The 4,965-nt window shown below is 47.9% G+C and overlaps 1 long non-coding RNA gene and 1 other non-coding gene across 2 annotated transcripts; both read right to left on the bottom strand.

Moving 5' to 3' along the window:
- Positions 1 to 2,411: 2,411 nt before the first annotated feature.
- LOC125283048 (U6 spliceosomal RNA) lies at positions 2,412 to 2,518 on the bottom strand. The gene has a single exon (XR_007190588.1). It is a non-coding gene; the product is annotated as a U6 spliceosomal RNA (small nuclear RNA).
- Positions 2,519 to 3,196: 678 nt separating this feature from the next.
- LOC123001937 (uncharacterized) lies at positions 3,197 to 4,648 on the bottom strand. The gene is made up of 3 exons (XR_006411260.3): positions 4,351 to 4,648; positions 3,765 to 3,921; positions 3,197 to 3,438 (listed from the first exon to the last, which is right to left on the bottom strand). It is a non-coding gene; the product is annotated as an uncharacterized LOC123001937 (long non-coding RNA).
- Positions 4,649 to 4,965: the final 317 nt, after the last annotated feature.

Genomic DNA, 4,965 nt, shown 5'->3' with positions numbered 1-4,965 from the left:
TGGATCCTACCACGAATCATAACTAAAATTCGAACATTTCCTCCTTTCCTTCTGCCAAAATAAAAAGGGTGTTCCTTCTCCAGTCCAAAATGACTCCCTTGGGGCACCTGGGTGGTTCAGTCGGTTAAGCATCTGCTTTCAACTCAGGTCATGATCTCGGGGTCCTGGGATCAAGTCCCGCCTCCGGCTCCATGCTCAGCAGGGAGACTGCTTCTCCCTCTCCCTCTGTGCTTTCTCTCTCCTTCTCTCTCCTGCTCTCACTCTCTCTCAAGTAAATAAATAAAATCTTTAAAAACAAGCAAACAAACAATGTGATTCCCTTTACTTCAACATCCATGAACATCACCCCCTCTCAACTTTTATAAGGGCTTTGCTGCGTTATTTACACCAAATTTTCTCAAATTGTGTTCTGCAAAATACTAGTAGTCTGAACATGTCAAAGGTGGCCTGAGGGGGATAATGTTTTCTATTTATATATCCATCCAGCCACCTGCCCATCCATCCATCCATCCATCCATCCATCCATCCATCCATCCATCTATCCATCCATCCATCCACCCATCCATCCATCCATCCATCCATCCATCCATCTATCCATCCATCCATCCACCTATCATCTATCTTTCTATCATCTTCTGTGATCAACCATTTGGGAGCCTACCTGTTTCCCCATCTTACACACACCCTTCCCTGTATCCTTCACCTTGGCCACTGGGGAAATCCGCAAGCATGCATTAACATATTAAAAACCCTGGGAAGAATGGGCTTAAAAATACAACTAATCAAAGTGTGTTTATTTTCACCTTCCCCAGTATTTCCCAAACTGAATTGAAGACAGGCCTTCTTTTCCATGTCTTTTCTCCTCACAGTTTACCTTCTGAAACCAGTGCCCCTTGGGTCCCCTTTTGAGAAGTGCTGAGTTGTACACGTTCTGAACAGAATTCCCAACAAGGCCATTACCTGTTCCCTATACCTCTCTGAGCTCTTGGAGTTTGAGCTATGAAAGAAAACAGCACATATTATGCACCAGCCCCATTATGCTCATGATTACCTGAGATCTAACAACTTTGTGCAATCCCCCTCTTACAGATGACAAAAGAGAGGCTTGGAGATGAAATCATTTGTCTCTGGTTAAATCAACAGTGAGTGGCAGAGCTGGGTTCAAACCAAGGTCTTCATGAATCCAGAGTCCATGGTCTACACTACTCCATTTTCTTCCCCCGCTAGAAGCATAAAAGCCAAAGACTATGCTGTTATCCTTCTCTAAGGAGACCTCACCTCCTGGTTAATTTCTTCAGAGAATGCCAGTTTCCTAAAATCCTACCTGTCTTAGTTCATGAGGAGCTGCAAGTGTGTTTTAAATCCAGAGGGAAAGACCAACAAACAACAGCCCTTCTCCCTTGGTGGCACATTTATAAACAGATGCAAGACAGGAAATGGGTACCCTCCACCCCTGCCCCAGGGTGTCTGCAGACAGAACAAAGAACAGGGTTCTGTGCCCGGCCAGCGTGCACAGCCTCTAACGTGATTGCTGCCTGATGGTGTGAAATGGATTCAAGGCCCAGGTCCATCTGGTTTGTGTATCGTGAACGAGCTGTTAAAGTGTCAGGACTTAACTTCTCTGGATTTGAGGAAGTCTCATGAGGTTTTATTGAGCAGTTAAGATGGGTGTAAACCTCGGTGGGACCCGCTTCTCCCCTATGATCTAAGAGACAGACACGGTTCATAGGATGGAGAAGCACAGGTTCAAAATAAGAGGATGGACTGCCCCCCCTCCCAATTAAAGCGCTGGGGACTTGGGATCCAGGCTCCATTGATTATGCAGAATCATGAGCAATTCATTCTCTCTCTCAAAGCCCCAAGATCCTCCTCTGGGACATGGGGACCGTTATCTTGCCCAAGTCACAGAGCTACTTGAATATGAAAGATAGTGAGAGCTGTAAAGGAGTCTGCTAATGGGAGGGGTAGTCGTAGCTTCTTTCATTTCCTTTTCCAGAAGGAGCCAGAAAGAGCTGTAGGGACCTTGTGTCTTGTTTCCGCTTACCATCTCTCCTGGTCACAATTAGGCGGTATTTCTATACATAGTCCTAAAAGGTCCTCAGGAATGACTTGCGGGTGCCCTGGGTTCTGTGGTGCTGGCTGCTTCCGAAGGTCCATCAGCCTTGGAAAGAATAGAAGATCATGGCCCCAGGCTGAAGAAGGGGCAAGAGGAGGTGTGGTGGTTTTAAACACGTCCATGAATTCCTTGACACACCTCTCATCAAAAGATGGAGTCTAATCCCCTGTCCCCGAATATAGCCAGGCTTCGTGGGGGGCTTGTGATGAATAGATTATGGCCGCAGGGGTGCTCTGTGGCTTTTTTTTTTCTTTTTTATGAGCTCTGAGTTGGTATATTTGGGTTGAGTGCTGTTAAAAATATGGAACGCTTCACGAATTTGCGTGTCATCCTTGCGCAGGGGCCATGCTAATCTTCTCTGTATCGTTCCAATTTTAGTATATGTGCTGCCGAAGTGAGCACTGCTGTGTGGCTTTTGAAGCTAGGCTAGGAAGGCACTCCAGCTTCCCCCTGGCTCCCTTGCTTGGAGCACTTGCCCTTGGACTTCCAGGGCTTGAAACCTCTCTTGGATAATGATCCCATTTCTCGACCGCAAAATGGGTCTTCTGTGTGTGTCTGGGCTTGAAAGAGAGGTGTCTGCAGAGAAACAGTCCCATAACTACATCCTCACCTTCCTTTCTCCTGGGGTCCTTATGTAAATTTCCAGGAAAGAACTCTGATTGGTTTTGTTTGGGTCGTGGAGCCATTCCTGAACCAATTACCGTAGCCTGAGGGATGAGCCACTGTGATGGGCCAGCATGGGTCACATGTCCCGCCTTTGGATTTTGGGAATGTTAGGGTATCAGGTACGATTAGCAAAACCACATGGCACGGAGAAGAGATAGTTCCCCTAAAATGTGGGTGCTTTTTGCTTAAAAGGGGGAACAGAGAGGTACTGAGCAATGACAAAAATGAGATATCTATGTGAGCAGATTCCCCATATACAATTCTCTATTTGTTTCCAGATTTCGCTCACAGCTCCTTGTATCAGAGAGTTGCAGCCCCAGGCCCAGCATAGGGTCTGGCACACAGGAGGTGCTCAAGAAAACCCCCATGCGATTTCTTTTTTTTTTTTTAAATTATTTATTTATTTTGGGGGGGGGGTTGGGGGTAGGTGCAGACAGAGAGGGAGAGAAGAAGACTCCCCGCCGAGCGGGAGCCCAATGTAGGGCTGGATCCCACGACCCTGAGATGATGACCTGAGCCAAAACCAAGAGTCCAATGACTGAGCCGTCCAGGCGCCAACCCCCACATGCTATTTCTGTCATGTCAAACTAGGATTGTCACGAGTCCTAGAAGAACAGGTGAGGATGTCATGGGCGACACAAGCATTGCTACAGCACCTGTAGGAGAAGGAGCCAATTATCCGGTGCAAGAGTTTAGCTTTGGACTTGTTTTCTCTGAGCTTCAGTTTTCTCACCTGTCAAATGGGTTCAGTAATGAAACTTATCTCCAAGGGGCACGGAAAGGATCCAGACAGAATGTGTATGAATGGGCTATAATGTTGTTTTTTTTTTTTTTATCAAATATGTATTATCATCCCCGAGGGGTCTCTGGGCAAAAAGTTTCCACCCTTTTTCTGGAACTCCGTTCATGGACTAGCTTTTGGCAATTAAAAGCCATCAGTTACGCTTGCTGAAAATCACTCCCTTTTTCCCAATGTTCACACCTGTCAAATGGGAATAATAATTCCATTTCTCGCGCTGGGCCGTTAGGCAAGGTGGATGCCTTCTGGATGCAGACTGCTGAGTAGAGTCACGGTGGCCTCTCCCTGTGGTTATGAAGCATTACCTTGCAGGCTGGTTCTTTGGTTCGGCATCTGCAGGCTGACGGGGAGAGAGGGTTTGAGGGGGAGGGACTTGGAGAATACTGTGCTTTTTCATTTCCGATGGCATTTTCCCAGCCATGGCTTCCTCCCGCACTCCAAAGCCCCAGGAATCCAACCTAAATGGTGGAGCAAGTGAGTTGCTCAGGGAGAGAGGAAATTATGGAGGTTCAGAGGTCTGCGTGGTATTTGTGGGAGGCCGTGAGTATTAGCTCTGGCCTGTGAGTCTCACAGTTTGCCCTGATTTTTGTGGAGTGATATCTTGGCTTCAGTCATGGCTCTGTCACTTACCAGCTGAGAGCCCTTTGGCAAGTCACTTTATTTCTCTGAGCCTCAGTGTTCTCATCTGCAAAATGGGGCTCATAATCTCCACTCCACCTGCATCAAAGAGACCGGGGGAGGGAGAGCCCCAGGGACAACTTCCACTCACCGCTCCCACCTCAGATGTCTCCAGGCAGGATGCTCCCAAGCCTTCCAGCTAGCTCTCTTCCCTTCCTTAGCCTTCCATAATGCACTGATGAGACAGCCCTCAATGATCACACAGACGGCAGTCCCTGCCCCCAACGGGCTATCAGTGGGGACGAAGGTCAAATAAACAATCACGCAAACAGGTGATTATAGATGTGATAGCTGCTGACATGGATATCGGCTCTTTTTGTTGTTCGATACCTTTGCCCCCTTCTTCAGCCCAAAGCACCTCCCTTTTGTTCAGGGGATCTACCCCTTGTCCGTACCATGTAGTTCTGCACGTCTTGCTGATTATACGCCGATCCTTACTTCATGGGCTCAAGGGTGGCCATGTGACCCATGCTGGCCAATCAGTTGTTCACCCCTCCGGCTACAGTGATTGGCTCCAGAATGGGCACCTGACCCAAGCAGAGCCAATTGGCGTTCCCTCTCTGGAATTTACTTATATGCGCAAAAGGAAGTGGAAAGGTTGGAGGTTTGGATGGAGCTGTGTCCGCATACCTACCCTCCTCACCTCCAGCCAAAGGGAGAACCGTTTCTCGGGAGAAAAGAAGGGGGGGGGGTCAACATATAAGAA

This window comes from Ursus arctos, unplaced genomic scaffold, assembly GCF_023065955.2.
Source record: "Ursus arctos isolate Adak ecotype North America unplaced genomic scaffold, UrsArc2.0 scaffold_34, whole genome shotgun sequence".
In the NCBI taxonomy this organism is placed as follows: Eukaryota; Metazoa; Chordata; class Mammalia; order Carnivora; family Ursidae; genus Ursus; species Ursus arctos.
This window is presented reverse-complemented; position numbering and strand designations above follow the sequence as displayed.